Below are 22,822 nucleotides of genomic sequence, written 5' to 3' on the forward strand. Positions count from 1 at the left end.
AGATGAAACCCACTAGCATGAGTAGGAGTTGTTTGAGCCCTGATGTGCCTACTCATTCATGTTTGTTTGTCATGCCTGTTATTGCTTAGAGTTGCGTCAGGTCTGATTCATCGGGAATGAATTGGAATGTGGTGTACATGTCCTACTGTTGAGAGCTAAGTGTGTGAACACGATTTGGTAAAGGTAGCGGTGAGAGGCCATGTAGGAGTACATGGTGGGTTGTCTCATTGCAGCCGTCCTCGGGAACTGAGTTCTGTGTTTGTGATCCATGAACAGCTACTACCACACATTGGGATCCTTAATTGACTCTCTCGACTTATTAATCAACTCGATCCCTGTCCAGGAGTTGCAACTAGTTTCTAGTGTTTGTAGGTAGCGTTAGTAGTCTACCAAGTGGCACCCGGTACAGGTGGGCTTGGGACAAACTAGGCACAGTGGCCTGGTGTACCAAGTGGCACCCGGATGGTGGGCTTGGGAACCCTGCTCACATCGTTTGGGACCGTGAGCGACACCCCGGCCGGATCTCCTTGCGGATGGAACCCGAATAGGCGATAAACCTGGACGAGAGACTTGTGTGGTTAGTCAGGTCGTGGCCGACTCCCTCGCCAGGCTTCCGCTTGAAGGTTGCCGAGATACACGAGGTGTACATGGCGGTAAGTGGCGAGAGCGTGTGTGAAGAAGTACACCCCTGCAGGGTTAATATGATCTATTCGAATAGCCGTGTCCGCGGTAAAGGACTTCTGGGTTGCCTGTGCAGTTCATAGACAAGTGAAAGTGGATACTCTAAAATATGCAAGATAAGCCTGAGTGCTATGGATCGCGTTCTCGTAGGGAGACGGGAGAGGATCCATAGTGGTGTATTGATATGGTGAATATGTGGACTCGTGTGCGCCACCTCAAAGAGTTACATTGCAGTCATAGTTCAGGATAGCCACCGAGTCAAAGCTGGCTTGCTGCAGATAAACTCCACCACCCCTTTATTGATACTGATGCATATGTAGATAGTTCTGATGTAAGTCTTGCTGGGTATGTTTGTACTCACGTTTTCCTATTTTATGTTTTTGCAGAGAGACTTCAGTCTCACTAGTAGTACCGCTTGGACTTCGACGTTTAGCTTGTTACCTCAGCTACGATCTTGTGCCCTCGGCAGGATCTAATAGTCAGGCTTCCCAGCCCTTTTTCATTTGTAGTTGTCTGTACTCAGACATGTTAAGCTTCCGCATGTGCTTTGACTTGTATGCTCTGATTGTTGGGTCATGAGACCCATATTTGTAATATCTCGCTCCTCGGAGCCTATTGAATAAATACTTGAGTTGTAGAGTCATGTTGTGATGCCATGTTGTATTTGCACATATCGAGCATATTGTGTGTATGTTATTGAAATGCTTGGTATGTGTGGGATCTGACTATCTAGTTGTTTATCCTTAGTAGCCTCTCTTACCGGGAAATGTCTCCTAGTGCTTCCACTGAGCCATGGTAGCTTGCTACTGCTCCGGAACACTTAGGCTGGCCGGCATGTGTCCTTCTTCGTTCCTGTGTCTGTCCCTTCAGGGAAATGTCACGTGATGAATACCGGAGTCTTGTTAGCCCGCTATAGCCCGGTTCACCGGAGTCCTGCTAGCCCAGTGCTACAACCTGGATTCACTCGCTGATGACCGACACATTCGATGCTGGGTCATGGATGCCTGTCCCTGTAAGTTTGTGCCACTTTGGGTTTACGACTAGCCATGTCAGCCCGGGCTCCTTATCATATGGATGCTAGCGACACTATCATATACGTGTGCCAAAAGGCGCAAACGGTCCCGGGCAAAGGTAAAGCGACACCCGTGGGGATATCGTGCGTGAGGCCGCAAAGTGATATGAGGTGTTACATGCTAGATCGATGTGGCATTGAGTCGGGGTCCTGATAGCTTTGGTATTAGAGCTTGACTGCCTGTAGGATTACCAAGCCAAATTGGTCGACGTTGAGTCTAGAAAATCTTTAGTTATATAAGGGAATAGATTGTGGGATGGAACGTAAGGCTCTTTTTACTCCTTTACCTCATGCCCTTCTGATCTGAGTCATCTTACCTTCCTACGGGGTTAAGGAACTAGGCTTTCTCTTCTTTCTATCAGGATCACGTGTTACTAATCTGTAGACTTATAGGATTGGCGGTTTTAAGTCTCAGTTCAATTCCTACTATCTCCGTGTGTTGACAATTGATGTCGGAACCTTGATATTGTGATGCTAAGTGGTTATGCCACTATTTTACACGATGTCTCAAATCTTTTTTGAGCATTTACGGTCGTTATGCTGTCCGAGTCATCCCGGGTTTCTAAACAATCTGATGCATTTGCAAAATCCTTTCCCTCTGGTTTCGATATTCCTTTAGGCCAGGTTAATCACACCAATTTTTGAGTTGAGGTATTCTATTGCCTCGACATATATGTTGGAATTATTATTATGACCTTAGGTGTCTTAGGAGATCATCTAGTAATCTAGCCATGTTTTGTGTTCCCAGTGTGATGATTCTTGCCATTATTCTCGAAAGCATCCCGTGATGCCACTTAGTAGTAGGTATTCAATTCCTGGGTTATTGAACCCGAGATTCACCCTACTTGCCTCATGTTCATAGTGTTTGCTAGTTCCTTTAGGATGTTAGCAACCTTTGCATTAGTCCTCGAGGTTCGTGGTATATCCTTCTTCCAAATACCATGAACTGCTCATGGCAGAAGTTCCTCGTTGAACCGAAAGATCACAACCAGAGTGCTCTCGATGAGTTCTCCATTCTATATCGTGACTCTGCCAGCTCAACCTTTTGCATGGGTTATCCGGAAGAAATATGTTGGACTCGTTCGACATGCTAATCTATGCATCCACAACTCAGAAAATCATATGTTCTTTTGAGTTGTCCCTCTTTAGTTGTCTTCTGACCCTCGTCTATCAATTGATAGTCAAGAGTATGCGTGCATTCGTTCATCGATGCCTATTACTCTTGTGGTCTGTCAAGCCATTCTAATCTGGAATGACTAGGAGAAACAAACTCTAGTACCTCATCCATATCCAGGATTGGGTCAAAATAGTTGTGCTCCGCAGATCAAAATGCCAACTCAGCTTTTGATTATGTTCTACCCTAAAGTATTACCGTCTTTATGTCAGGATTTTCATGAGAATTGCACCGGCTCTTGTGAATTCTTGACGTAGTGATACTTCTCGCCATCATTACTCATTCCTCGGTTCCGTGTTGTCGCAACCGGAATGCCGACAAGTGAATCGTGATGTTTGAAATCTATACGCCTAGCAACTCCATTGCTTGGTAGTTAAATGGACAACAACCTCATTCTTAGCGTGCTGATTATTGAATCATCATTCTAAGATAGATTGTGCTACCTAGTCCTTATTTCTGGTGCACTCCTCGATCAATGAGTTAGGATTGTGCTAGTCCCTCGCTCTTGTGATCATATCGTCTTGCCCTGAAAAGCAAGGTTGTTCTCGAGCTTAGTAACATATCGGTGGTTTGTGATTTTCCGAATATCTTCTCGGAAGTATTACCAAGTTGTCACTTGACCGCTATGTTGAGTTTGTGATCAAGATGGTTTCTTGTAAACCACCCCTTCTCCAAGAATCTGTGTGGGATACCCCTGAGCTAGTTGGTCAAGCTAAACAACAACTTGGAGAGCTGGAAGATAAAAGCTTGTCCGACTTAGTTCATGTTAAGGGATATCTTTATCTCTCTATGTGTGTGTGTGTGTGTTGAAGAAAGATGATATCTTCATCAATTGGTCCCTGTGATCAGTTGTTGGACCTATTGTCTTACCCCATCTTTGATTTGAGTATGGGCTATCGTCAAATCAAATCAGAACCAACAATGTTCATAATGTTGTCTTACTCGTGGTTGATCCCTCGAGCATACATCATTATATTTTTTTTGGTCTGACCAATGCTATCCCCGTGTTCACATGATGGTGGAAGTCCAGTGATATGGAAATTCAGATGAGTTGCTGTTGAGTCCATCAGCAGCATTTTGTCTCCCCATGATTCATGTTGAACATCAACCTAGTGTTGAAAATTTTGTAAGCAATGCCTTCGTGTTCCGTTCATGAAGCTTATGCTTGGATGGAAGAAGTAACTTCCTCGAATTCATGTGCATTTGGTGCAAGTTGCCGCCGTGAGTTCGAGACAGATTGTTTTGTTTTCCCTGGAATCATCCCAGGTCAGTCATGCATGTGCGAAGTATGTTATGGTTTGACAGGCTCGCTACCTCCATTCTATATGTGTCCCTAGCACACCAAGCCACTGATTGACTTGTTCAAGATAAAGGAGTCTGTTCTAAGGTAAAATCTTTGGACTTCCACGCGTGGAGACTCCGATATCATTGATGATGGTTCCCTGCCAGAACTCGGTAGTGTTTTATTATAAGACTACTACGTGGTCATGCTTGTCTGGGACAGCGTGTTCACATGCTTTTAGCAGAACCAGCTCATGTTTTGGAGCTTACTACCGTAGTTCATTCCCTGAGAATCTCGCAACGTCATCTCGTCTATTTGTGTTGCAAACTTTCATTTTTCTTTCTAGTCTCGATGAGTCTCGATTGTTCTGACACCAACCAGATATGAATCTCAGGCAGTTATGATGGTTGGAACATTCCCGACATTTGCATTTTGTTCCCAGCTTGCACCGCCTTGTGCCAATCCCCCTTGGACTGCCCTTCTCAGCAATTGTTGTTCAGGATCATCTTCAGAAGTGGTCCTACCATGGGTCCCATCCATTTCCGATGATAAGCAAAATCATCCATCATGTTGTCTTCAACAAGGTAGTCCACATCATCCATTCTAGCCCGAGTATGTCGTTCTCTCCAACTTCGTCAAACAATCGTTTGTGAATTGCCATAGGCTGGTATAGAGAGTTTCAATGATCTAGGTATCAAAAGTAATTCTTTTTGCCACTTAAGGGAAATTCTACGAGTCACCTTCCCCAAGGTCCCCGTTATGGAATCATGGCAATTTTTCTTTGCTACTATGAAACCCCCGTCAAACTGTCCTTCCGCCCTTTCCAGGGTGTGTTTTGCCTCTCAGATCAAGAGATTCCCTATGTCTCATTCCGTGAGTTGATCCTGTGATCATTAAGATGATCCATCATTGTAAAGTTGTCTCTGTCCTCATGTTTGATGAAGATCTGGAAAGCAGAGTTGTCAAGACAAACATGATGCAAGGAATCAACATTCTTATGACGTGCAATCTGGATCGTGAAGATTGTGTTAGTTTGCGTCCCCCTTCCATCTTACCCTACGCTTGAATCTCGGGACGAGATTCTTGTTTAGTGGGGGTGAGTTGTCACAGCCCTAGAATAATGTTTGTAATTAGTGGCATTGCATCCATGCATCATGTCTAAATTCTGAAAGTTGAAATGAGGAAATTTGAAAGACTCAAAAATGCAATTAAAATAAGGGTAAATAACCCTGGAAAATGCATCCAATGTTTCCAGAATGCACTTCAATGATGTTTGATATTTTTTACAAGGATTCTGACCCAAACCAAAAATATGGAACATTTTTGAGGAATTATTTTGGCCATTTGGATTTAAATCAATAAGTATTTGAGTTGGATTTAATTCTCCTATAAAAGAATTATAAGTCCAACAATTCTGAAAATTTGTGAGTGACTTTGAATACTTTGTATCAAGCCACATAAATCTTTTCAGAAGCTACTAAAATGATTTGATTTTTAAATCGAATCAAAACAAACTTCAGGAAATAGAAAACAAAAAGAAATAGGAAAAATCAGAAAGGAGAAGGGAGAAGCTACCTGGGCCTTACCTGGCGGCCCAGCAATCGGCCCAGCCGACTGGCTCTGCCAGTCATCCCCTTCCTCCCGCCAGTGTGCACTGTGCGTGGCGCACGCAGAGGAGGCGAGGGCCACCTCCTGCTTCGCGTTGGAGGCTTGTCCTCCTTCCTGACCCCACTTCTGGAGATGCCTAGAGCCCCTGGACCCCCTCGCTCTCTCCCTCTCCCTCATTCCCCTCCTCTGTCTCGTTCTCTCATGCACACCCGAACTCGTCGTCGCCACCGCTTGCTGTTGCTGCGTCCACCGGCCACCCCTTGCGCTAAAAGCCATCCCAGAAGCTCTGCCTCACCGTGCTTCTTCGCCTCATCGACTGAAGGGACCCCGGGAGGTCGACAGCATCACCAGGATCACCATCTTCGCCGCCTACTGCCGCACCTCGTCGTCGTCGATTCACGGGCTCCAGTGCGTCCCCAAGCCAACCGACCTACCCAACTGACCCGCGGTGAGCCCCTGAGCGTCTCCCCTCTTCCCTTTTGCTCGCTTCCGTGCCGTAGCGCCGTTCCTCGCCGTGACACTAGCCGCCCTCCGGCCTGGCCATTGTTCCTGCAGCAACCGTGCTTCTCCGCTCGGATCCGTGCACCCCGCAGGTTCCTGGAGCAACCAGGAGGCCAACGCCACCCCTAGTCGGCTTCCTTGCAAGCTGCGGCCCCGCAGCCGCACACCTCTGAGCTCCGGCCGCCGCCCGGCTCGTCGCCTCCGCCATTACAGGCCGCCCCAGCGCACCACACGGCCACCACCGCTTGCGCCACACTGCCAGCTCTCCGTAGCCGCAAATCGTGCACGAAGTGGTGCTCTACAGCGTTGTCCCAAGCAATGCCGGCGAGCCACCGCCACGGGATTTGGTCGTCAACGGCTAACCGCCGTTCTGGATGACGTGGCACTTAGTTAGGAGCTAATCATCCGGTTAACTAATCCAGTGACACTGAAAGTGGGCCCAGCCTGGCTAAATATCTTGTTAGATTTTTAACTAATCGTAATTAGTCACTGTGACACTGACATGCGGGTCCCACGGCCAGGTTGGACCGCTGTTGACTTGATGATGTCACCCTGACGCAATGCTGACGCAATAAATCATTTACTGGATTTATTCTTATTCAGGAAATTCCAGAAAATGCTTCAAACTTCAACAATTCATAGAAAATTATCTACAACTCCAAATGAAATAAATTATATAGGAAAAATGATCAGAAAAATCCAATCTATCCATCTGTACCATTTGTATGCATGTTAGAACAACTTATGGCTGCTGTTTAGGACAAATCATATAAAGGGCATTTAAACCTTCACATATGGAGTTTGAATTTGAACCTTGGGTTCAAACCAACTTCATTTAACCTTGGTTCTAGTTGCATTAGCCCAATCAACAGCATACTTCCATGTCATGATCATGCATCATATTGTGCATTGCATTGATTGTGTTCTTCCTTGTTTGTCGGTAATTGTCCCCTCTCGATAGACGTGGTTCCGACGCTATGATCGTTGACACCGATGAAGAACTATACTATCTTCAGAAGTGCCAGGCAAGCAAAACCCCCTTGTTCATTCCGATACAATCCCACTCTCTCTCTCTCCTGCTCTATTTTACTGCATTAGGACAACAATGATACAACTGTTATTTGCTGCGGTAGTTGAACCCCTTTATCCTCTGCATGACCTATCATTGCCACAGTAAATAGATGAAACCCACTAGCATGAGTAGGAGTTGTTTGAGCCCTGATGTGCCTACTCATTCATGTTTGTTTGTCATGCCTGCTATTGCTTAGAGTTGTGTCAGGTCTGATTCATCGGGAATGAATTGGAGTGTGGTGTACATGTCCTACTGTTGAGAGCTAAGTGTGTACACGATTTGGTAAAGGTAGCGGTGAGAGGCCATGTAGGAGTACATGGTGGGTTGTCTCATTGCAGCCGTCCTCGGGAACTGAGTTCTTTGTTTGTGATCCATGAACAGCTACTACCACACATTGGGATCCTTAATTGACTCTCTCGACTTATTAATCAACTCGATCCCTGTCCAGGAGTTGCAACTAGTTTCTAGTGTTTGTAGGTAGTGTTAGTAGTCTACCAAGTGGCACCCGGTACAGGTGGGCTTGGGACAAACTAGGCACAGTGGCCTGGTGTACAAAGTGGCACCCGGATGGTGGGCTTGGGAACCCTGCTCACATCGTTTGGGGCCGTTAGCGACACCCCGGCCGGATCTCCTTGCGGATGGAACCCGAATAGGCGATAAACCTGGACGAGAGACTTGTGTGGTTAGTCAGGTCGTGGCCGACTCCCTCGCCAGGCTTTCGCTTGAAGGTTGCCGAGATACACGAGGTGTACATGGCAGTAAGTGGCGAGAGCGTGTGTGAAGAAGTACACCCCTGCAGGGTTAATATGATCTATTCGAATAGCCATGTCCGCGGTAAAGGACTTCTGGGTTGCCTGTGCAGTTCATAGACAAGTGAAAGTGGATACTCTAAAATATGCAAGATATGCGTGAGTGCTATGGATGGCGTTCTCGTAGGGAGACGGGAGCGGATCCATAGTGGTGTATTGATATGGTGAATATGTGGACTCGTGTGCGCCACCTCAAAGAGTTACATTGCAGTCGTAGTTCAGGATAGCCACTGAGTCAAAGCTGGCTTGCTGCAGTTAAACTCCACCACCCCTTTATTGATACTGATGCATATGTAGATAGTTCTGATGTAAGTCTTGCCGGGTACATTTGTACTCACGTTTGCCTATTTTATGTTTTTGCAGAGAGACTTCAGTCTTACTAGTAGTACCGCTTGGACTTCGATGTTTATCTTGTTACCTCAGCTACGATCTTGTGCCCTCGGCAGGATCTAATAGATAGTCAGGCTTCTCAGCCTTTTTCATTTGTAGTTGTCTGTACTCAGACATGTTAAGCTTCCGCATGTGCTTTGACTTGTATGCTCTAATTGTTGGGTCATGAGACCCATGTTTGTAATATCTCGCTCCTCGGAGCCTATTGAATAAATACTTGAGTTGTAGAGTCATGTTGTGATGCCATGTTGTATTTGCACATATTGAGCATATTGTGTGTATGTTATTGAAATGCTTGGTATGTGTGGGATCTAACTATCTAGTTGTTTATCCTTAGTAGCCTCTCTTACCATGAAATGTCTCCTAGTGCTTCCATTGAGCCATGGTAGCTTGCTACTGCTCCGGCACACTTAGGCTGGTCGGCATGTGTCCTTCTTCGTTCCTGCGTCTGTCCCTTCGGGGAAATTTCACGCGATGAATACCGGAGTCTTGTTAGCCCGCTACAGCCCGGTTCACCAGAGTCCTGCTAGCCCAGTGCTACAACCTGGATTCACTCACTGATGACCGACACGTTCGATGCTGGGTCATGGATGCCTGTCCCTGTAAGTTTGTGCCACTTTGGGTTTACGACTAGCCATGTCAGCCCGGGCTCCTTATCATATGGATGCTAGCGACACTATCATATATGTGTGCCAAAAGGCGCAAACAGTCCCGGGCAAAGGTAAGGCGACACCCGTGGGGATACCGTGCGTGAGGCCGCAAAGTGATATGAGGTGTTACATGCTAGATCGATGTGGCATTGAGTCGGGGTCCTGACAACCTGGATGCTGGATGTCCCACGTGTCGGCAAAAGGAGGCAGAACCCGACCAAATCTTCGGTTGTGCTCTCGGATTAGACTAGTTGTGCTAACTTAAAAAATTTATTGTGTACTCCCTCCGTTCCAAAATACTTGACTTCCATTTGTCCAAAAATGGATGTACCTATATACTAAAACATGTCTAGATACATATATATATTGACAAATATAAGGCATGTATTGTGCAACAGAGGGAGTAGAATGGACGCAATTTTTTGTATTGGGAAGAAGAGTACATCCATATATTGATAGAGCGCAATTTAGTAGATGTTCTATCACTTTTAGCTAGCACAGAGGCTATAGATGAGATTAGTGCACTTGTTGATACTCCTACTTGGTATGCGTGTTTCGGCTTAGACGCAGAGAAAAACGGACCGGAGGGAGTACTAGAATAGAGGCTAGACATGAGACTAGATGCGAGGAAGAAACGTCTACTTCTTTACACTCGAAGAAGAAAGAAGCACGCAAGATCGAGCCTCCGCAGATCAACAATGAATGCATCGAGACGACACTAATCCAACTTACAGGAGTTGTAAAATGTATTCTTGTGGTTCTTGTTTCTTTGGTCTTGCTTTTCTAGCCAAAATTATCATTGGAGTTCGTGCAAAACGGAGGTCCGTTTGGGGTCGTGCTTTGCAGTTGGCCTTACAAGTGGGACCGCAGTTAAGGAAACCGACTATTGGCAAACCCCCACCTCGCCCGCCGCGTGATGGCTGAGTTAGAGAAACGATGAGGTTGAAGAGATTGCTCTAGCATGGACTCCAAGAAATATGGTGTCAGATGGAAGTCATGCTGGTGGCGTGTGCCGTACTCCTGGACCTGAATGCTTGTTCTGGCCCATGCCACCCTACTACTCCTACTACTTATATAGTACTACTAGTATCGAGGATTCGAGGTGCTAGTTACGTAGTACAGTATGGCTACAGTAAAAACACCCGCACGACGCACGAAGCATGTGAAGCTAGTACAAATAATGTACTACTATTGTTGATTTGCCTCATCCGATAACCTGTTGCAATGCACGTACAATTATGTATTCGGAAAATATATTTTTGCCTCTTTGCACCACTCACTCACAGAAGCAACTCAAAAGCCATTCATAAATTTAGTAAGTTTATCACAGGCATATCATTTTGTTACATACAACAGGTCATCAACCCACATCGACAACGAGGATACATTATAAATACTAAAGTTTTCACCACACAACAAATAACAAGCAATGAAATGAACTTCAACTCAACCATTCCTCAGCGTTGGAAACGCTTGCTTTGAACCACAAGTGATTCTCTGTGATGGGCCATCCATTGTTGATATGGAGACCAACGCAGGACCGATCATCCAGGCTGAAGCGGCCTACTATATCAGTACCAGGGTAGGGAACCACCCAAATGTCCGAGGTATAGACACAGTTGCTTCTCATAAATGGTAGTAATGTTGTGTCAACAGCAGTTGGAGCGCCTTTCACCATCATTGGATAGTTTTGTCCAAGGAAGAGCGAGTTTTCTCCAAGACTATCAATTCTGTACCAGGGAGAAGGAGTTGGCGCTAGCACACTAGTATCCATCCCGAATACCATGCAACGGGTGTTGGAATAGGTCCAGAGAGTGCGACCATGGGAGACTACACCTGCTTCCTTAGCAGTAACATCATCAGTGGGATGTATACACACGAGAAGAGGTGATCCATCGGAATTAGTTGCCAGGCGCCAAATAGTATATGGGCGCTTCTCGTCCTCATGCTCGTGATCATCACCATCATCATCTCCCCCTTGGTTATAAAAACCTTCAAGTATAGGTGGTGGAATGTTCACAGGACCTTGGAAACACAAGAAGAAGGTTAATTAGTAAGGCTGGCCATAGTGGGGGTAACATAACTAGTATCATGCACTTGGGACTCGCAAACATGCTTATGTGGCAGGTAATTAAGGAAGAGAGAGATGGTTATAGTAACATAGGTAGATACTGTAACATAATAAATGTGATGCTACTATGTGTCATGCATGGCAATAAATGAGACCACCTATGATACTAATCTGAGATACTATGCACTATAGAGGTAGTAACATAAACTAGTAACATATGCATGTTACTAGTCTAAGTTACTCCCCACTATGACCAGCCTAAAGGGAAACTTGCTAACCCGCATGCATGTGGATGAAACAATTATAATTACAGTGGAAGACAAACGTACCGAAACAACAAGGATGCCATGCAAAAACAGTGCCACGAGTGGTGGCAGCAAACACAAGGCCCTCTTATTGAATTGCATCGCAGTACTCATCCGTGTACACAAACTCATTTTTTAGCAATATCCATCTAGTCAAACCACTGAGGACGGCAACAAGCTTGTCGAAGATAGCAACAACTTCATAGTTGTTGTAATTCCAAGAGCGGTTAGGGACTCGAGAAATTGCTATCTTCCGTAGAAGACAGTCACCATGATTGTATTTGAACATGCGTACAATACCGGTGTGCTCAACATCTGGGCAGTCTGCTGAGATTTTTGGAAGTGGAACCCGGTCACAAGTGTACACATTCACAAGTTCCCACTCGTAGTTGGACCCAATGTAAACAACCGAATCTCCATTTGCGCCTGCCCAAGCCTTGCCCTCAAGCGATGGCATCTTAACATCATATGTATCATTATCAAGCGGCATCAACTTGCACAGGGCGAGGCCTCCATCGTGACAGCGCCAGTCATCAGGGTCACGGCGAAGAAGATAGGGGAGATCAAACCGCTCCTTGACTCTTGGGTTCCTAGTAATGATGTTATTAGTTGAGTCAAGAATGGGCTTGAACGAACCTGCCATGCTAGCCGAGGTGATGATGTTACACCGATCAATGAGTTCCTCCACCATGTCATCTTTCAGATCGGGGCAATAATAACGGGGTCGTTTCCGTCCTGTTCCCTCCATGGAGAAGACGATCGAACAATGGCAGAAGAAAGCGTGAAGGGCTAAAGGAAAATGGAGGAGGGAGAGGAAGAGTGTGCGACAGCAGTTCCAAATCGAGAGGGAAAGGCGAAGAGTCGGTGGACGGTTGCCAGTTTGCCACGGTTCACGAAGGGGCGCCCCGGCCTACACGTCGGTTCGAAAATACTCCTACTACTCACTGTCGTCTCACTGATATGTGGAACGGGACCACATGTCAACGAAACATGGTGTGTAATTTCTCGTGCAAAATGCGATCTGGCCGCGTTGGCCCGAGGTGCCGCATTAATTATCGACCTTTATTTTTTTAATGGTGTGCCGTTCAGTTTTGAAGCACGACTAACTGGTACTGTATGCAGAGAAAATATAAACTACTCTACCACTACTCCACCTCCAGTACTAGTAGTATAAAGAAGATATATAGGCTGGAGCTTCAGCGCTTTCTTGCCAAGGGCTGCCCACTTGCTTCTCACACTACCACCCTCTCTCCAGATCTAAAAAAGACGGGCCCTCTCTCCCTCCTCACCGGTGGTCACAAATCCGTCGGGGAAGAAAATGACGTGCAGCGTTGACGCACTCGTCGTCGGCGAGCGAGGTCACGCACTGACGACAAGGCCGTCCTCTCAGACCTAGCGCCCGCGCGGGATCGCTGCCGTAGTGTGTGCGGAGGACGACGACCATGAGCGAAGCCACTTCCCGCCGACCCTCAGGTATGCTACCTCTTTTCGAACCATACCCTTGTTCTATTGCCCCATCTGGCACGTCGTTGCATGTGGATCTTTTTCCACTCCACCATCTTCCCAATTTGCTATCCTCTGCTCTGCTGGCCACGCAGACGAAAACCATAATTTGCACTATTAAAGGAAACCCTACTTCATGCAGACTAATGCATGTCTGGGTTGAATAAGGAAAGGAAGGGAGACTGTACTGTCCAAGAGAGTAGGCATCAAACCCACATCTAGGTTGAAAAGGGGAAAATCAGTAGCTAAGGAACGAGTCTCGTGTCTCTTGGTTGAAGAAGGGTAGAAAGGCATGACAACGCAATAGAGAATGACCAGGTCGATCGGTTTGTTGTCCTCACATAGGGAAAAGGTGGCTAAAGAGAACAAAAATGGGATGTAATCCACATATGCTGCCTGGATATTTGTTGCTCTGGGCAACCATACCTCCCTCACCACTCTGCATCCATGGAGGTACATCGTACTGGTGCGCCCACTGTCCGAATGGGCCTCCCATGCTCTTATTGCCACTTTTTTTGCTGTTAGTATAACGCTAGCAGTCAAGTCAAGCAATGCTACTGCTAAAGTGATGCCACATTTAACTAATGATGCTCTCAGTCTAATGCCATAGATAAATTTAAGCAGTGCTATTTAATGTCACTGGATCATTTCAGGGTTACCTGTTGATTGTGGATCTTTTAAAGATTTTTCAGCTAAGGCATTCTAATGTTGTTGCACAGCCAGTATACCAACGATGAAACTTGTTACTACCTTCCAATTTTTGCATTGTTAATGCTTATAGATTACATACCTCACTTTCATGAGATAAGTTAATTTTTTTGTATAGTGTCACCAAAATGCCAAGGCGCTAATGTCATTTTATTTTGGTTAAACTGCACAGACAATTATGAAGACAAGAGGAAAGGTCAAGAGTGGGCACCTCCTCCTCCGGCTGTTCTCTTGATTCGTTCGATCAAGTTTTATGTTTGATCGATTATCAAGATTGGGATAGCAATTTTTAAGGTCCCCCGAGTTCGAAATGATATTTAACTTGGAGGTACATGGTTTGCAATTTTTTTATACTGTCATTAGTTAATAATGCTAGTTACCTTCAGACTTCTGTATTTGGTTTAATGCTCATGCACATCTAGTATACCAATGCTGAAACTTGTTACTTTACATTTTGTATTGTTAATTCTTATAGAAACCTTCCAGTGCTAGAGTTTATTGAAATCTGTTCAGTAAAACCATTGTACTGTACCCTATAATAAACTAACTACTCTACTGTTGCACTAGCCACTGGATTAGTGTATATTTGTACTATTCGAATGGTGTTGCATTAGCGTATGGACATAAATAAAGTGTGGCAAGCTTTCCCAGATATGTGCTCAAGAAAACTACTACCTGTTTTTCTAATACTAGATGTTTGGGTACTTTAAATTGAACCACGAAAACGTATTATATTAAGGAACAGAGGGTGTAGAGTTCACTCAAATTATCCTGGTAAAGCTAGTCACACCTTTGTTAAAATTAATGTTCATTATGTTATCGGAGGAGGTCTGTATGTTTGTCTCTAATGCCTGTCTACTACATACTCGACATCATGATGTAATGTTAAGTCATTTCCTTTTGTACAGTGTCACTAAATTGTCAAGGCGGTGATGGCATTTTATTTTAGTAGAACTGCACAAATTTTGCTTAAAAGAAGAGGAAAGGTCAGGAATGGCTCAGTTTTTCAAAAAAAAAACTATGTATGCCTTCCTGACATCAGCCGTTGTTGCTTTATTTATTCCTTCAAACAGGTGGTTAGAAACAGTCTTGCTACCTTTTCCCATTAAGAAATTGGAATGCTTATATTTGTGAGTCTATGCTTCAATTAGTGCCACTTTTATAGTAATCACACTTTCAATATCTATGCAAACAGGGATGCTCGATTTTAGTGGAGCTGCACAAAAAGTCCAACTGATTCAACATTAGGAGCATGTTTTTTTCCAAACCTTTATATCCAATTGGTGGCACTATGAGTTGTTCATTATGAAGGTACATGGTTTGCACTATCTTGCTACTCTTTTTGTACTGTCATTATATAGTAATACTAGTGGTTTGCATGTGAATTTATTGGCAGGGTGGACCTACATTGGAGGTGTAGGACAAGATTCAATGATTGGATGCTCAATTTCGGTTGTATCGATTTCACCTCTTCCATCACTGCGAACATGGTGTGGTATATGTTTACTAGCTGCTTGATATTTGTGCAGACAGAGATGTCTGCCTGTTGCTATTTGGCAAACAAACAAAGTGTCCACAATTTTCGTTGAACTGCACAAGAGAATAGTATAGTCACTACATGCAGTGCCATTTGAAAATAGACACAAAGATTGGATAGTCACTTCATGGACTACAGAAAAGTAGTATTGTACTATTTACTGGCCAACACTAGGTGCTTCATTGCTTTCGCCTGATTATACAATGGGCATCATTTTCCCTAAGTTAAAGTTTGTATTCCGAAAATAGTCTCGCGGTGTGATCGAGAGAAGACCAAATCATATTGCAGTGGATGTTCCTCCATCTTGTGTGGTTCATTCTCATGGTTCCAGCTGTTGGTGAAACCACTTACGTTTGCAAGAGGAATTGTAGACTTCACAAACAAATTTGTCTTTCAGTCTATACTGAATGTTGGCCAAGAGAAGCATCCATGTTAGTAGGAAGAACAGATGTTTTTTCTGGATCTTTGCTTTTGGAGCTACATATTTGTATATGATCTGTGAATCATTGAGATGCATTAACATGTTGATATTATGTATGGGAATCGTACTAGTTAGTTTTAGTTGCGACGCAAGATCCAAAGTGGCTGATCTTTGCTTTTGGAGCTACATATTTGTATATGATCTGTGAATCATTGAGATGCATTAACAGTTACTTATTTCTGTTCGCTCGGTGTTTACAAGTTACAGATCGATCACTAGCTAGCCTACAAATGCGCTCCTAGCAGTTTTATTTGCGACGCAAGATGCAAAGTGGCAGTTTTTTGAATAAAAATGCCTACATTTGAAGAAATTGACAAGCTACACTATCGATCGGACACAACTTTGGGTCACTGACATGTGGGCCAGCCACCTGTTAGACCCACATGTCATAGACACAAAGGTAGGTGCCTTAGGGTGTGTTTGGTTGTAGAACCAAGTGGAATGGAATGTAATGGTTCCATTCCACTAGAACGGAATGGTTACGTCTATGTGTTTGGTAGAGGTAATGAGATGAAACGGAATGGTTCCGTCTTGGTGTTTGGTTAGAGGAGTAGGATGTAATACGTGTCACTAAGAATTATTATTTTCAAGTGCTAGTACCGGTGGTAAACACTATTTTGCAATTACTAAATTCGTATTAACTAGTAAATGCTACTAAGCACCACCAGCAGCAGGGTGGAAGGAAGCGAGGAATTGATTTCTTGCATCGCCGGCTATTGCTGCTCTCACCGCCAAATTTAGCACTGTCAATTTAGGCAAATCAATCAACTAGCAATACAGGGTTGTTGCTCACGAAAATCGGTAGGAAGTCAGGCAAATCACTTCGACCGAGAAGAGTCAGGCACGAATAGCGGCAATGTCGTCCTGCTCATGCTCTGCTTTGCCCGTCATGGCGACAGACACCAACAACAGCGACCACAAGAACATGGCGCAGGAGAAGAAGACCCACCAGCCCGTCGGGATGACGCAGTGGCCAGCGACGACGATAGGAACGGGAACAACAGCAACCGCGTTCGCTCTCTGTTGATGTTGCTCCGCTGGGTAATAGTCTGCCGCCCGCTGCTAGGTTGCCGCCACACCACTGGACGCGGTAACTCGCCGCTCGCCACCGCACGCAACTAGGTCGCCGCCACGCTGCTGCTACACGCCATGGGAGAGGAGAGACGAAGGGTACGCTAGCGACTGCCAGCGCCGGAGCGCGAGAGAGGTAGTTTCGCCGGCGGCGGCTCAGATCAAGAGTCGCTGAGAGGGAGAAGCGCGGGAGAGAGGCCGCACTGAGAGGGAGAGGTGCGCGAGAAACATGATTCCGCATGGTCCGCTCGTTTTCCAGGAACCGCTCGGTTCGGCATAATGAGGGAATATGCCGTTCCCTAGAACCAGTGGGTTCCGCTTCCTCGGACGAACTAAACACACGAACGGGCTTTAGGGACGGAACCAACCCATTACGTTCCATCTGATGACGGAAACCAAACACACCCTTAAGGCACCGAAGCATTGTCCCGATCGATCCTACACGGATAAAAATGCCTACCTCTGAAGAAACTGACAAGCTACACTATCGATCCTACACGGATAAATAGCTGATCATGCATGTACTACCTCCTTTCCGTTTTGCAGGGCTCAATTCAAGAAACGACCTACTCAATCCTACACGAATAAATAGCGGATCACGCACGTACTAGTACCTCCTTTCCGGTTTGCAGGGCTTAATTCAATCCTCTCACCAACCAAGGTACTCCCTTCGTCCGGGTTTATTAGACTAGCCACAATGGAGAGTAACATACACTAGTAACATACACATATCCCTAGACTATGTTACTACCTCAATAGTGGGTAGTAACATAAGTGTAGTAACATGCAAAGCTTCATTTATTAGGTTATAGACTCATATTGCATTGGGACATGTGATGTTACAGTAACTAGCTAAGTTACTAGTACTACATCTCTCTTCATTAACTCATTGCCACATAAGCAAATTTGCTGAGTTGGACTCGATGTTACTACCGAAGTTACTCCCACTGTGGCTAGTCCTAGTCTCGTGAGCAAAGCAGGAAGACCAAGGCATGGCAATAATTAACGGCATGCAGAAGTTTAAGCCTAATTAATTCCAGCGATTTAAGTGGCTGCATGCGTGCCCTCGGCTGCAACTCGTTGCATGCTGCTTCGCCTACTGCCTGCGAGCGATTCTGAGTGTCTGCATGCAGCCGACCATAATTAAGGCAGCTAACTGATGCGAAGAAAGATACGCTTTAATTGTTGCGGGCTTTTTAAATCCGTGAAATCATTATTGACAAGGAGGGAGATGGTTCGAGTGCACTCGTTTGACCGCCATGCCGGCTGCGACCCAGACAGGACGGACGGCACAGTCATAATTTCAGTTTCCCTAGTTTTCCACGGCAAGCTGGCGCGCTAAGCCATTATGCATTGAATTCCGATGACCACCGCGCTACCTTCCCCCTATAAGTACTGTTTCCCGGCCTTTTCCAATGCCACAGTGACCCAACTCGCCATATCCTCATAAGCCCCCACCGGCCCGACGCCGCTCGCCATGCCCCGCCCGTCCGCGGTAGGCGATGCCGGAGGCGGTTACCGCTGGAACTAGTGTTTGGTTTTTCACCAGAAGGCAGACGGAGGGAGGAGGCATTCTATCTGTCTTTAGATGGCAATGCGCAGATCGAGGAGTTGTTGGAGCGCGACCGCATGGCGGAGGAGCAGGAGTTGTTGGAGCGCGACCGCCTGGCAGAGGAGCAGCGTATCGCCGATTTGCGCCACCAGCGGGACATGGAGCAGCAGCGCACCGACGCTCTGAGTCGCGAGCAGAGCGCCCGCAACTGGGCCGACTACGTGGAGGCCGGCGCTCAGCAAATAGCCCTAGAGGTTGTCGGGCACGCACGCGTTCGCGATGCCGATTTTTACTACCAGCTCGTCAAGTGGGTTTCCCGCTTGGAAGCCGAAGCTTCGGTGGACCATGCCGGCACGGAAAGTGCCAACGCGCGCGAGCAACGCACCCTATCACACCTCTGGCAAGTCGAAGGCGAGGGACAGGACGCCGGTGCTGGCGTTTAGCGTGTACCGCCGGCATCGTCTAGTTAGCTAAGAGTAAGTTAGTACTTGTCTAGTGGGAGTAGATAGTTAACTTGGCTATGATGGTTGTCAACGTGGAAGTTCAGTGCTCTATATGTGGATCAGACGTGTTACTTTGCTCTGAATGTTGAACTTTCCGTTTGAACGTATGGAATGGGCTATTATTTTTTTAAATGGGTTGTATTTGTCCTCCACGGGTTTAGAGGCTGACTTGTGGGCCTAGCAAGTTGAAGCGTACACAATCAGGAGATGATTGTACGTGGAGAGGATGACAGCAGGGACCCGCCAAGGTCATGGCAGTACGCAAGCAAGTGCCTCCTTATTTCAAGCCAATAAAAAAATGGCTCCTCCTACTGGATTTCTGACATCTGGGTCCCATGCCATTGTCAACGTAGTCAATAAACGAGAGAATTGCACAACGAGCGGCTGACATCAAGGACCCAGCAGCTCGCCTAGTTATTTTTGTTTTGGGTTAATTTGATAAATGCCTCCGAGAAATGCCACTGCAATTTCCAAACTTTGAAAAATGCCATTTCATGCCGTTTCTAGTGGCATTTTTTGAAGTCTGGAGTGGCGTTTTTCAAAGTTTGCAAACTGCAGTTGCGTTTTTCAAAGTTTGCAAAAATTGCTGTGGCGTTTTTGTGAATCGCCATAATTGGAGTGGCATTTATCTAATTTGTTTTTGAGACGGAAGCAGCGTGTCAACTGGGCTGTGCGGGACACTCTGGCCTGTCTAGACAGCCTTTTCTTTTATGTTTACCACAGACCAGCCCAGTAGTTTTTTTTTCTTTTTCAAAATGGCTAGCCCAGTTTTTTTGTGATTTGTCAAGTAAGTCACTTTATCAGGCCTGTTGGGCTAGACGAGGAGAGCTTCATTCAGCTGGCCGAGAAATAGGCCTATCAGTAATGAGAAATGGGTTGTGCATTTTTAAAACACATCAAACCGGCAATTAGTTTCAAATATCTTTTTTTCATTTCGAGATTTTAAATTGCATTGATTTTTATGCGTGGACAATTTATTTTATTTTATATTGATATACATTTGTTTTTAAAATCAGTCTGAATGTGACTCGAAATTTCGGGATTAAAAACAGTTCAACTGCACCGACATTTGCAAAATTTTGTATAATTTTTTAACCGTGGCCACAATATGGGTTGTAATGCTAACAAAAAGAATATGGGCTCCAAAAAACCTGTAAGATTTAGCAAATGGGCTGTAAACTATTTGAAATAATGGCAGATGGGTTGTATGCTGTTTTCCACAGATTTGAGGCTTTCCACAGATGGCATGTATACTGTTGGATGTCCATCCAACGACCGTCGTGCTTCTTCAGTCTCTGCTCTTCCTGCTCCAGCCGCTCAAACAAGCGCCGGCGGGACTACCTGCTCCCTCCTTCCCGCGGCCGGCTGTGCTGCCGCGCAGGCCTCACTGCCCCACCATACTCCCATCGCTGGCCTAGCCATCACTCTACTCACCCTCAGTCCCACACATGTTGTTATTCTCCGGCGACGGGAGACGTACCAGTAAACACTCATACTCCTCCGCGTGGGAAACAACTGCCGAGTATTCCCTGGCTCCGTGTCGTTCCCTTCCTAGGCCTCACCGTCGTCCACTGCCCTGGTGCTCTCGGCGCGTCCTGGTCAACATTGTCAATGAATGACATCCATCAGAAGTGGACTGTACGTGGAGAGGCTGACAGCTGGGTCCACGGATGCACGCAAGGAAATGCCTCCTTACTACATGCAAAATAATGATTCCTCCACCTGACATCTGGGACCCACCGAATGGGCCTCTGTATTTCACGAAAAAAAACGTTACCGCTGCTGACAGCTCGGACCCACCAGCTATATCTTCGCACACAAGGAAGTGCCTCCTTATTACGCCCAAAAAAAAAGAATACTCCCCCTGCTAGCTGGGACCCAGTATAGTGGGCCTACTAAGTTGACCGGGACGAAGGGCATTGTCAACTTAGTCAATATGCACGATTCTAGCTCGACTGACCGTACGATGTCCATCCAATGACCGTAGTGCTTCTTCAACCTCTGGTCTTCTTGCTCCAGCCGCCCAAAGCAGCGCCGGTCGTGCCGCCTGCTCCTGCCTCCCGTGGTCGGCTATGCTGCCGCAGAGGCCTCACCGCCCCCATACTACTCCCACCGCTGGCCAGGCCATCCCTCCACTCCACTCACCCACACCCCCTGTTATTCTGTAGCGACGGCAACGCAGCCGAACCAGTGAACCCTCGTACTCCTCTCCGCGTGGGCATCCACTGCCGCGTCTTCCCCGGCTCTGTGTCCTCCTCTTCCTAGGCCTCGTCGTCGTCCACCGTCGTGGTGCTCTCGGCGCGGTGTGGTCAATGTGGTCAACGACTGAATTCCATTGGAAGAATATTGTACATGGAGAGGCTGACAGTTGGGTCCACGGCAGCCGCAAGGAAGTGCCTCCTTATTACACAGAAAATAATTATTCCTCCACCTAACAGCAGGGACCAACCAGATGGGCCACCGGTATTTTGCGAAAAAAACGTTTGCCCCTGACTGCTGGGACCCACCCGACGGGCCACCGTATTTCACGAAAAAAATGTTCCCCCTGCTGTCAGCTCGGTCCCACTGGAAGTGCCTCCTTATTACGCATAAAAAATGAATACCCCCGTGCTAGCTGGGACCCACCTTGGTGGGAGGCTAACTTGTGGGCCTACTAAGTTGACGGGGACGCAGGGCTTTGTCAACTTAGTCAATATAAATGATTCTAGCTCCGGTGACCGTACGATGTCCATCCAACGGCCGTAGTGCTTCTTCAACCTCTGGTCTTCTTGCTCCAGCCGCCCAAAGCAGTGTCGGTCGTGCCGCATGCTCCTGCCTCCCGTGGCCGGATGTGCTGCCGTGGTGGCCTCACCGCCCCCTACTATTCCCACCGCTGGCCAGGCCCTACGGCGACAACAGCCTCACACCGCAGCCAAACCAGTGAACCCTCGTACTCCTCTCGGCGAGGGCTTCCACTGCTGCGTCTTCCCCGGCTCCCCGTTGTCCCCTTCCTAGGCCTTGCCGTCGTCCACCGCCCTGGTGCTCTCGGAGCGACGTGGTCGACGTGGTCAAGGAACGACTTCCATCGGACGTGGAGTGTATGTAGAGAAGCTGACAGCTGGGTCCACAGCTGCGGCAAGGAAGTGCCTCCTTATTACACGGAAAATAATTATTCCTCCACCTGACAGCGGGGACCCACCGGACGGGCCACCGTATTTCGTGAAAAAAACGTTTCCCCCCTAACTGCTGGGACCCACCAGCTACACCTTCGCACGCAAGGAAGTGCGTCCGGTCAAAAAAATGATTCACCCCTCTGACTGCTGGGACCCACCAGCTACATTTTCGCACGCAAGGAAGTGCCTGACAGTCGGGACCCACCTGGTCGAAGCATACGTAGCGTTGTCATTCTGGTCATGAACTTGTACGTACATACTGGTCGTTGTAGAGGCGCGCACGTGTCGTAGTAGAGGCGCACACGTAGCATGTACACATACGTACAGCGGCCAGGGTGCAAGAAAGAAAATACGGCCACGTATGTGTACATACGGGCGAGGTCTCGAACGCCTACTCGCGCATATGTACATGGCTGGGTCGTAACAGAGAAACAACATCGTCGTCGTGTTCATGGGGAGCCAACCGGCTGGGTCGGAACAGAATGTGTGGTCGTGTTCATCGGGAAGGCTTGGACGGAACAGGCAATGGAAACGAGGCCTGGCATACCGCACAACGGAGGAAATGGCCTTGTGTTCATTGGGCGGGGTGTGGCGTACCGCAAAACAGAGGAAATGGACCTCCTACGGTCGAAACGGGGGTCCTGTTGATCGGGAGGGGTGTGGCGTACCGCAAAACAGAGGAAACGGACCTCCTACGGTC

Source organism: Triticum aestivum, chromosome 2B (genome assembly GCF_018294505.1).
Source record: "Triticum aestivum cultivar Chinese Spring chromosome 2B, IWGSC CS RefSeq v2.1, whole genome shotgun sequence".
Taxonomy (NCBI): Eukaryota; Viridiplantae; Streptophyta; class Magnoliopsida; order Poales; family Poaceae; genus Triticum; species Triticum aestivum.